Consider the following 12,664-nt stretch of genomic DNA (forward strand, 5'->3'; position numbering starts at 1 on the left):
AGAGAAAAATTAGGTCAAACAATGTTATTGCCGAAACCTAATGAAATAGAAATTTTAATTCAAAAAGGAAATATTAAAAAATTTATATCTTGTATGTATAATTTGATTCAAAAACAGGCAATTAAACAAGGAGTCCATAAGTCAAGACAAAAATGGGAAAGTGATTTGAATATTAAAATTGAAGAAACAAATTGGTCAAGACTATGTCTTGATAGTATGACAAATACAATAAATGTTTGGTTAAGATTAGTGCAGTATAATTTTCTACATCAATTATATATTACACCACAAAAAATAAATAAATTAAATCCAAACTTATCGGATCAGTGTTTCCGATGTAACCAGGAAACTGGTACTTTTTTACATTCTACATGGTCTTGTTCTAAAATTCAACCTTTTTGGACAAATTTAAGACATTTACTGGAACAAATTACAGGAACACAATTTCCTCATAATCCAATATTACTCTTATTAGGTGATATTGAAGGGATAAAACCGAAACTCAAACTAAATAAGTATCAGAAAGAATTTATAAAAATTGCACTGGCAGTAGCCAAAAAAGCTATTGCAGTTACTTGGAAATCGGATACATATTTAAGTATAGACTCTTGGAAGAAAGAAATCTATGGTTGTATTCCATTAGAAAAAATTACTTATAATTTAAGAGATAAATATGAAACATTTCTGAAAATTTGGAGCCCTTATTTACAAAAGACAGGATTAAATCTATAGATGCTCTGAAGATGAAACAATTGGTTATTTGGGGAAAGAAATAAATATACATATTAAAGTTATTACGAATTCCATGGAGCATGTGGAGATCTTCCAACAACCAGGCAATCTTTCTTCTTTTTTTTTCTCTTTCTCTTTTTTTTCTATAGGGCAGTTAGGGGGGGAGGGGTTAAGGGGAGGGGGAAGGGTTATATACATTTTTTTTCATACTTCATTTTGTAACTACTTAAAAATGCAATAAAAAAGTTTTCAAAAAAAAAATAGTCTGGACAACAGAGGGACAGAAGTTGCCTTTGACCCTGGTGATTCGTGCTTACATTCTTTTGTATCTTTTGCCCAAAGGTAGGGAGGAGAAGAGAGAATGTCCAGAGTGGGTGGGATATTTTTCTGTTTTACTATGGCAGTGAGAAATGTCGACAGAGTTCATGAGGGGAGAGTGGTTTCAATGATGTGTTGAGTTCTGTCCACAACTTTCTGCAGTTTCTTGAGGTGTTGGGCAGAGCAGTAGCCATACCAAGCCGTGACACATCCAGATAGGATGCTCTCTCTGGTGTATCGATAAAAAGTGGTGAGGGTCAAAGGGAATATGCCAAGTGTTTTTTTGGCCTCCTAAGGAAGTAGAAATACTGCTAAGCTTCCCTGGCCATGACATCAATATGGTTGGACTAGGACAGGCTATTGGCAATGTCCACTTAGAGAAACTTGAAACTTTCAACCTTCTCAGCTTCAGCACATTTGCACCACCCCTCTTCTTGAAGTCAATGACCAGCTTTTTATTTATTTTGCTGACACTGAGGGAAAAGCTGTTGTCACTATACCATGTTACAGGCTCTCTGTCTCCTTCCTGTACTCCAACTCATCAATATTAACATTTGGATGGAGTCAGAGTAGAGTTGAGTCATGGAGAGTTGTGGGCTGAGGACTCAGTCTTGTGGGGTACCAGGGATGAGAATAATTGCGGCAGAGGTCTTGCTGCCTATTCTTACTGATTGCAATATTTTGCTCAGGAGGTCAAGGATCCAGTTTCAAGTGGAAGTGTTAAATTTCAGGTTCAGAAGTTTGGAGATGAATTTGCTTGGAACTATAGTATTGAAGACAGAGCTGTGGTCAACAGACAATAGTGTAACATAGATGCCTTTATTGTCCACGTGCTCCAGAGATGAGGGTAGGGTGAGGAAAATGGTGGTAGACAGACTGCAGTGGGTCAAAATTGCCAGTAGGTCAGAGTAAGTGCATGCCAAGGCTTAAAGCATTTCATGATGGTGAATATCACAGCTATGAGGCAAAATCATTAAGACCTGGTTTATCTTAGGTACTGGGATGATCGTGGTCTTTTTAAAACAGGTGGAAACATCAGACTGAAGCAGGTAGAGGCTAAAAAAGTCTGCAGATACCATGTCTAACATTAGCTCAGGTGTAGGGGCATATGATCTAGCTTATTATAACAGGCTGATTCAGACCCCTTCACAAACTTCATTCAAACAAAGGCAAAAGAAATGAATTCCAAAAGTGATTTGAGAATGGGCTTTCTTGACATCAAGGCATCTTTAAACCAATTATGACATTAAGGAGCACTGGTAAACTAAGGTCAATGGGTATCAAGTGAAAACACCCTAGTATGTGGAGTTGTTCTTTAAACAAAGGAAGATAGTTGCGGTCACTGGAGATCAATCAACTCATCCCTAATTCTGGTCAATGAAATCTCAAAGGATGTTGATGGGAGAGCTGGCAATGGAAATAGCATTGAGTACAACAGGTAGTTGTTCAGAGTTTATTATTGGACATTTTCTGATATTTCTGTGACATGATTGTTAATGGCCATTTAACATCCTAGGTTCATTCATCTTCACGAATCATATTCCTTCATTCTGATTGAAGTAGAGATAATTGCTGGTAAATGCATAAATTTCAATCTTCAACTCTTTGCAATAAGAAGCAATCCATGCCTGTTTGCAGAAATAAAATTGTGTTGACTGATAACTGGCAAGTAACATTAATGCCACAAATGCCAGGTATTGTCCGACAAGAAACAATAACCAAGCGCCCATGGTATTTAATGCTAATACCAGAGAACATAGAACATAGAATAATACAGCACAGTACAGGCCATTCGGCCCACAATGTTGTGCCGACCCTTAAACCCTGCCTCTCGTATAACCCTCCACCTTAAATTCCTCCATACACCTGTCTGTTAAATTTCACTAGTGTATCTACCTCCACCGCTGACTCAGGCAGTGCATTCCACGCACCAACCACTCTCTGAATATAAAATCTTCCTCTAATATCCCCCTTGAACTTCCCTCCCCTTACCTTAAAGTCATGTCCTCTTGTACTGAGCAGTGGTGCCCTGGGGAAGAGGCGCTGGCTGTCCCCTCTGTCTATCCCTCTTAATATTTTGTACACCTCTGTCATGTCTCCTCTCATCCTCCTTCACTCCAGAGAGTAAAGGCCTAGCTCCCTTAATCTCTGATCGTAATCCATACTCTCTAAACCAAGCAGCATCCTGGTAAATCTCCTCTGTACCCTTTCCAATGCTTCCATATCCTTCCTATAGTGAGGTGACCAGAACTGGACACAGTATTCCAAGTGTGGCCTAACCAGAGTTTTATAGAGCTACATCATTACCCTGCGATCCTTAAACTCTATCCCTCGACTTATGAAAGCTAACACTCCATAAGCCTTCTTAACTACCCTATCTACCTGTGAGGCAACTTTCAGGGATCTGTGGACATGTACCCCCAGATCCCTCTGCTCCTCGACAGTTCCAAGTATTCTGTCATTTACTTTGTACTCTGCCTTGGAGTTTGTCCTTCTAAAGTGTACCACCTCACACTTCTCCAGGTTGAACTCCATCTGCCACTTCTCAGCCCACTTCTGCATCCTATCAATGTCTCTCTGCAATCTTCGACAATCCTCAACACAATCCACAACACCACCAACATTTGCGTCATTTGCAAACTTGCCAACCCACCCTCCTACCCCCACATTCAGGTTTTAATAATGATCACGAAAAGTACCATTGTTAGGGCCGGCTGGTAGCACAGTGACATCAGTGCTGGACTCAGGAGCGAAGGTTCCCCAGTCGGGCTGCTCCCGGACACACTTTCCATCTGTGCTGGGTTGAGTGTCGAGCTCGCAACTCGGCCTCGTAAAAAAAAACACTGCGCTGTGAGAAGGATGTGGGGAACCACTCACAGAATCTTTCCTCCAAGACAACCACTTGAAGAAATAAGTGGTCGTCGAGGCTCTGGCAGAGTATGGCACACACAAAAAAAACATTGCTAGGTCTTCTATCAAACTCCTGGAAGTTTGCATTGGCCAGCTCAAATAAACCAGCCAATAAATCCTTTCCTACAAGAGCAGAGCACGATCATCCTCAGCTTCTGATACCCAGGGCTTTCTCCAATCTAGCAAGCACAAGTCAGGATCATGATGGGTACATTCCAATAACAACAAAAGATTTAAGCCTATTTAAGACAAAGAAGCCACTTGAATTATATCCCAGACATTCCTCTCCCACCATCAGCACACCATGGCTGCAGCATACAACCTACAAAATGCAGAGCTGTTACTTCCTTCAGGTACTTTGACATTACTTTCCAAAAATTATCCCTATAACCTATAACAGAGACAACTTGAAACACCACCATTTGCAGGTTTATCTTTGAGCCATCCATGCAACATATTTTGGCCTCTAAACCTTTGAACTTTTGTCCAATAGAATTATGAGAATACAAGGGATGGGTAAAAAATGCTGGCATTGCCAGTGATGTCCATATGCTGGAAAAATATCCCGTATTTTGTTAGCTATTTAACTGGTCTACAGCACTTCTTTACTCCATCTGCTCTTACTTATGATGGGACTTTTCCAGATTTAGTGAATTTTGAAAGAACCTTTGCTCTTGTATCCACAGTCTCTGCTACCATTTATTTGTTTCCAAAATACTCCTACTTTTGTTTCCTTTAGATTTGACCACATCAATGCATTCACAGGTTGTCTTCCTTAAGCAGTTCTACATCGTTTGAGATCTTGCATAAATGCTGCTTGTGTCAAATTCTCCAAAAAAAAAGTCCCACTGATGGTGTAGCAATTAAGCTTAGGAATGGCCAAAATGCCAGAATTTTAGGAATGCACATTTCTGGGCAGTTATAGAGCTCCTGGTTAATTAACATGACAATTTAAATATAACATCTGACTTCAAATCCTACAATGCTTTCTCACATTCCTATCCCTGTAATTTCCTCCAGCTCTATTACCTTCTCTAAAGTCTGCACTTCTTAAACTTCAGCCTCTTGAGTTTAGTTGCTACTTCATCATTGGGCCTTGATTTTAGTGTCAAGAGTGTATTAACTGGAATCTCCTGCATAAATCTACTCACGGCTTCTACCCTCTTCCTTCTTTAAACACATTCCCTAAAAATTACCTTGACCAAGATTTCAGTCATCTTGTCCTCGTCTTCTCTATGCAATTTCTTTGTCAATTTTTCTCGCAAGCAACTTGGGTTATAGTTGCAATGTTAAAAGTAAAGAAATGAAATTGGTAGTATTTCAATGAGGTACAGAATAACAAAACTCCAAAAGAGAGTACCCACACAGAAACAAGACAGGTTCCTGGAAAATTGGTGGTGTAAAGCAGAACGATGGATTCGTTTCAACATAGTAGTGGTATGACCTTATTCATGATGCAATATTTTTGAAGGAGCTGCTTTCCCCTTCAGGGTTGAAAAGCGTGCAGAAGGAAGAACGAACAGATAAAATAACATAGCGGGCTTTTCAAGGAAGAAACTGACCCGGCAAAGCTGCACGAAGATACAACTACAGTACCAAGGGCTTTGGGAATCACGTGCCCCCGAGTCCCATTCGCGGACCAAGCGAGCGCGTTCTCTGCTGGGATTTAAACGAACTGCGTGGCTGTTGATCAACTGCCGGTTAGGCCACCGTTTCAAGAGCGGGAGTCGTGAGTGAACACGTTGCTCAGTTTAACGCTCGTCGTGGCGTACTGTGACTGTAGATATTGATCAAGTGAATATAGCCGACCTGGTCGTTGAGGCATCTGAAAGGAAATAAAAGAATGACGCAAGTGGGGCACTTCAGAATCATCGCTCAAGATGTGCCGCACGTCATTCTCTTCATCTTTGGAACTTTTCTATTGGGAGGTAAACTCGCTTTGAAAATGTAAGGACTGTAAATAGGGTGGACAAAGTGGATAAGAGATAAACTCGTGTGTACAGTTCGAGCTGCTTTGGTAAACAAGGCATGTCCTTGCTACGGTTTCATTCAGAGGTGTACTGCAATATACCCGGGTGATTGATAAGTTCGTGGCCCAAGGTAGAAGGAGATGAGTTATTAACTTCAAACTTTCTGCATAATCACTCAAAGAGTTGATCTGCATGTACATGTAACGTGAGCTGTATAACTCATCTCCTTCTACCTTAGGCCACGAACTTATCAATCCCCCTCCCCCATTTCCATTGGAAGTCCAGTTAGGCTCAGACGGGATGCAGTGGTCAGGAGTGGAACAATTGAATATGTACAACCTATGCGACATAGAGTTGGACATTGAGGTTACCTGTAAGTAAATTGGCAGTGATAAGGCATTAGAGGCGTAGAACTGGATGCTAATTTACGCTTGATACCTGATACAGTGTCAAATTATGCTGCTGAAAGATAGCGTATTGATAAAGACAAAGGATAATGAAAAAACTCTAGTATAAAATAGCAGAAGTAGAAAGCCCATGTTGGAGATATTTCAATAGTTCCAAATGGACCAGATAAGTACTAGTCATCATGACAGTTGAAGAAGTGCCTGACTGTTAAAGGCTGTTTGAGAGCAAGAAGATTGAAGCAGGGTAGTGTAAAATGGCTATAATCAAAGTTATTGCAAATTATGTTTTTGGTTAGTTTGCTATTTAGAGCTGAAACTTCAAAGGTGTCATGGAAAATTTGTGAAATGTTTAAAATTGCTTTTTGCTTGCTTTATAATTCAAAGGAATGGAATTTGTCAGTGGAGATTGTTGCAGAATTTTTTTGTATCACTGATTAAGCCTCATTTAGAATATTGTTCATAATTGACACCAACTTTTAGCAAATTTTTGAAAAGGTAAAGGAGCTTGTCATGAATATTAAATGGGAACAAAAGACTTCAGCTGTGAGAAGTAGTTGTAAGAGTTAAAATTACACAGCTTGGAACTCTAGAAGATTAAGTTATCTAATGGAAGTTTTAAAGATGGTTGGTTTTGACTGAGGGAAAAACTCTTTCTTTTGGCAAGTGGGCTAATAACAAAGGCCATAAATTCTCAGCTCATTGGAATTGGAACCAGATGAGTACAAGTAGTTCTTGGGCTTTGTTCTTGAGAACTGTCTGTAAAATTGTTCTTTTTCCTCAAAAGTCGGACATGAACATTTGTCTTCCATGTTTAGTTATAATGGAACAGAATGAGAATGTCCTACATCCAGTGGCTGGTTTCAATGACCTCAAACAGTGGATTTTATACTGTTTGATAAAGCATTCTACAAGTGTCAAGATTGGCCATCATTTTCCAAAGCAAGTTTATCAAGTGTCATCCCACTATGAACTGGCAACCTTGTTTTCTTAAAAGAGGAGGTTACATGTAAACATTTAAAGAATGTTTGTAAAAACACAAAATGCTGGCAGAACTCAGCAGGCCAGACAGCATCTATGGGAGGAGGTAGTGACGACGTTTCGGTAGTAACATGGGATGGTCAAGGGGGGATAAGAAGTCTTCACTCCTGATGAAGGGTTTCGGCCCGAAACGTCGTCACTACCTCCTCCCATAGATGCTGTCTGGCCTGCTGAGTTCTGCCAGCATTTTGTATTTTTATTTATTTCCAGCAACTGCAGATTCACTCATGTTGCCTAAAGAATGGTTGTCTTTTTAATTAATTAGCTCATACCTCTATTGCACAACTCCTAAAAAAAAATAAAAAATTGTAGTTTTGTAAATTACTTTCCTGTCTTGAAGAAGTGTTTAGAAGAAAAATTATGGAAGAATTTAGTTAGGCCTTCTGTAATCCAGATAGTCCCTGTACTATGAAGAGATACTTTAATTAATATTTGCTGGAATCTAAAGTACTCTATCTGTAAAGATGATGGCAGCTGATTGAAAATAATTTCATGGAGTGCTGTGTCTGTGTAAGAATTTGAAGTTTATAGGGTAATTGGCAGAAGCTTAAAGTTTTAAGCAGACTGCTTTAAAAAAAAGTCACCAAACTTCCATTTGTGGGATAATACACAACCTATGTCAGAAATAATAATTAGAAAAATTGACTTGAGGCAAGCATCTTGGAGAAAAGAAGAATTTGGAATTGTCATCATAGGAAAACTAGAACAGTACAAAGGAAGAGGAATGAGATGTTGATAGGGTTCCAAGTTGGAAGAAACTTGTATAAAGATGATGATGGTACTGGTTATGCTGAATGGTTTATTCCAATATTATACGTTTATAATTTACAATATTTGTATGAGGGCCAAAAAGGATAATTATTTCTTTTTTGGGGGGGGGGGAGTGGAATCTAGTGGGAAAGGAGCAGGGTGAAGATGCGATGGATGTCCCTGACATTTTTTGACAAGATGAAATGGGAGGATTAAAGAAGTACAGACAAAGGGATGGGACTTTTGGTGATGGTCTTGGAAGAAATGAAGGGCATTGAGAAATGAGGTAGACAACTGGAATGTGGCAAAGGATATTGATAGTCTTAATTATATTTGCTACCATACTGTTAAGTGCATGTTTTCAGAATTAGAGGGCAAGGAAGTAGTTAATAAATAAGTAGGCCATTGCCTTTCTATTTCTGGATGCTATAGCTGTCTGCATTTTTGATGGTACAATAAGTGGAATGCAGGTGGCTTCAATATTTATCTTCCTTTATAAAATTAATTATTTCTTTCTTGAAACTTGGAAAATCTCAATGAGCTTAATATCTTTTCTGAAGTTTTTCTAAAGCATTAGTGTATAATCAAACAATGTAATTTCTCTTAAGGATACCTCTTTATTCTTTTAAAATTTGTTATTTTGCTTTTTCAGAAGTTGGCCTTTTCAGCGGTTCTTCTCAAATAAATGGTGGAAAAGTACTTGCTTAGGATTAGATGCACCTAAACTGTTCAGCACAAAATTAGCCCACTATAATAGCTCTGGCTAAAAAAAAATCCATGTCAAGGATTTCGGATGAGGCACATTGAACAAATTTAAAGGCACAAAAGGCAATTCAGTGTGCTGAAATAATTCTAGTATTAGGATTTCATTTCAGTCACTTAATTCTGGATTTTCCTCCACTAATCCTTGGCTATTGCCCTCTCCCAACACCACTGGTCTGCTTTGGCCTCTTGGTGCAGAATTTTCTTTCTACATTGGAATTGGTTTATTGTTGTCACATGTACTGAGATGTAGTGAAAAGCTGGTCTTGCAGATTGTTCATATAGATCAAATGATTACAGCACCAGTAGAAACTTACTACCTTACAGAGTGAGATAGAACAAGATAAAATATCAATGCAGAATAAAGTGTAACATCTACAGAGAAGGTTCAGTGCAAATTCATAACAGGGTAGAAGATAAGGCCAAGTCTCCATCTTATTGTACTAAGGAACCATTAATATTCTTATATCAGTGAGGTAGAAGCTGTCCTTGAGCCTGGTGATGGGTGTCTTTAAGCCTTTATATCTTCTCCTCAATAGAAGAGGGGAAAGAACGAATGTCTGGGGGTGGGGATGGGATTTTTTATTCTTCTGGCTGCTTTATTGAGGCAGCAAGAAGTATATATAGTCAGTAGAGGAGAGGTTGGTTTCCATGATGTGTTGAGCTGCCTCCCAATTAACTCCATGCAGTTTCTTGCAATCATGTGCCGAGCAGTTGCCATGCCGAGCTGTTATGCACCCAGAGAGAATGTTTTCTATGTGCATAGATAACAATTGGTGAGGGTTGATGGGAAAATGCCAAATTTGTTTAGTGTTCTGAAGTGGTAGAGGCATTGATGAGCTTTCCTGATCATAATATCTATGTGGTTGACCAGAACAGATTATTAGTGATGTTTACTCCTAGGAAAATGAAGCTCTCATCACACCTCCCCTCACACACTTTTGATGTAGAGAGCAGCATGTACACAGCCCCTCTTCCTGAAGTCAATGACCAGCCCTTTTATTTTGTTGGCACTGAGGGAAAGATTGTTGTTGTGACACCATGTTACTAAGCTCTGTATCTCGTTTTCTGTATTTCCATTTCCCAATTTCAGACTGCAATTGTGAAAGCTTTTGTTACGTAGGAGTTGTTGCATGAGTGCCTGAATCCAACATTTAATATAAATTTTATAATTTCAAACATTATATTGAATATTATGCATTAAGTTGTTTTTGTGGCCTTTACATTTTTTCATTTTCTAAAATTTTGGTAATCATATGCAGTATGTTTGCTTTTTGTCTCATGTTTTTGTGAGAAACAATGATATATTTATTTTATTTTTATTATGGATTAATACATTGGTATACTTAATATTTTAGCATTGTCTCTTGAATGGAGCTAATCAAAATATTCTTAGGCAAAATGAAATGACTGCAATATTTATAATATATAAAATGTTTTATAGTTGTACTGTTTACTTTTTAACTTGTATAGTATATGCATCTTATTATTAATTTATTTGTGGAGTGTGTGTGTGTGTGTGTGTTTTGTATGCTGTGTTGTGCAACTTGGCCTGGAGGAATGTTGTTTCTTTTGGCCATGTCCATGTGTACGGTTGGAAGACAATAAACTGAACTTAAACTTGAAATCCTTTGAAGTTGTGTTGATTTTGTATCAATGTAAAGTATTTCCATGTAGCTTATAAATATTTGATATGGTCTGTTTTTCAGCTGTGATCAGAACTCTGCTAAAGGGAGTAAAAATTCCGTACACTGTAATTGTCTGCATAATCGGTATTGGTTTTGGAACATTAAGTACTAAGTATACATTGGTATGAATCTTATTCTTTTTGTAATGTAATATCTATTTTTTAATCTTAAAAATTATTAAAGGTAATGTGGTTGTTTGAGTATCACTCAGTTGTATTTTGACATTTTGCTAATCTAAGATTCTGGAACTTTGGCATCTTGTATATCCCTTCACTGAATAAAATCTGAGAATCAGAAACCAATCCCCTTACAGAATCAGCGATATGGTAGTATACTTCAACATGGCCTTTTGTCTGAACAAAATGTGTAAAGGTTCTTGACAAGGACACTGATAACATCTTCATGTTATCAAACATGAATAAGAATTACAATACAGTTAACATTAGATGTTTTGACAATTGCTGTTTTTTTTAAGTAGCATTAATTTAAACACCAAGCTGCTTTTTAAACGGTGGAGTAATGTAGTAGTCTGGGGAATTTTTGGATTACAATTTATGCATTTGTTAGTTGAGTACTCCTGTAAGCATTGGGATTATGATGCAGCAAGTTGTATGTGAGAACAGATTGAGATACAAGAGACTGTAGATAGAACCTGAAGCAAAAAAATGGATAAGTCCTGTTGAAGGGTCTCAATCCAAAACGTTGACAGCCTATTTCCCTCCGGCAGTTTTTTTGTTTGAGAACAAAATCTTTTTGACAATACATCTGCTTAAACTATCTCGGTGCAGCAGAGTATGGCATACATCTTAAACAGAAGCTATAAACCATAGTAGCCTTGTATCTGACAATTGGAACAACAGGAACATTACAACAGCAATTGAATTGAATGGAGGCTTCCCACAAAATGCAAACTGATACTAATATAGCGAAATGCAATTTGAGAAGAACATTTTTCTTATTAAAATTGATCATTGTCGCTTAATAGCAGTCTCCAGATGTGATTGGCGAGTTCAATTATTTTAATGATGCATTGAAAGCATGGTATTCATGTTATCAGTACCAGACGGTTGTGTTAGGATGGGAGAACTAGGAGCTGATGTGCAACATATATTAGAGGAAGAAGTTGTTGTGGGTTTGCAGAGGGAAGGGTATTGTGAAACCAGAGAAAAACTTGATATGCAAGCATAATACTTTTTGAACTTAACACTTACAGATGAGGAGAGGTAGTAGATATTACCAGCAATGGATAAAAATTATTAGAGGATTTGGGTATTGGTTAAGATAGAACTGTGTTTTGAAGGTGTGCTGTATAGTCATAATGCAGTTCAAAAAGTTGTTCAAATACTGTAAATAATGTGAATGATTTGTGTTTAGGTAGAAAGGCGAGGGATAAGATTTGAGAATTGAGTGATGTAATTACGTTAATAGAGATAAAGGAAAATAGTAAATTTAAACTACTTTGTTTCATCATATACTATAAAATTATTCAGTTGATTATTAATAGTGTAGTAAATCAGAAAATCGTGATAGATTTCCATAAGGTCTGAATGAATTTCCAATTTAAGAAGGGGGTAACGATTATCAGGGAATTGTTGTATAGAAAAAAAAATTGGTGATTTTAAAGGATAAATTAGGTAAGTAGACGGACTTCAAAACATGACCTAAAATATTATAATTTTAGCATAGAATGAGTATATGAGGTTGTGTATGTCATGCAATTCCATTTAATATATATTGTTATAGAAATATAATTCTTCAATCTGTATTTTTATAGGTCCAAATGTACAGTGAAACCATTGCAAAAATTGATCCATTGCTGCTTATTCATACCTTTATGCCAGTTTTGATATTCAGCAGTGCATTTGAAATTGAATCTCACGTATTTTTGAAGTCACTTTCCCAGGTCTGTTTTTAAACTTCCTTTTATTTTCTCACACCTTAGGTATAAATGTTGTAGTTCCTCTTTAATTTGTTGAAATTAAAACTGCATAGAAATTACAAGTATTTATGTATTTATAGATATTGCAGATTTGAAATTGAGTATTGATCTATATTTGAATAGATTTTTTTTTAACTTTCTATTAATTTG

This window comes from Hypanus sabinus, unplaced genomic scaffold (assembly GCF_030144855.1).
Source record: "Hypanus sabinus isolate sHypSab1 unplaced genomic scaffold, sHypSab1.hap1 scaffold_1461, whole genome shotgun sequence".
In the NCBI taxonomy this organism is placed as follows: Eukaryota; Metazoa; Chordata; class Chondrichthyes; order Myliobatiformes; family Dasyatidae; genus Hypanus; species Hypanus sabinus.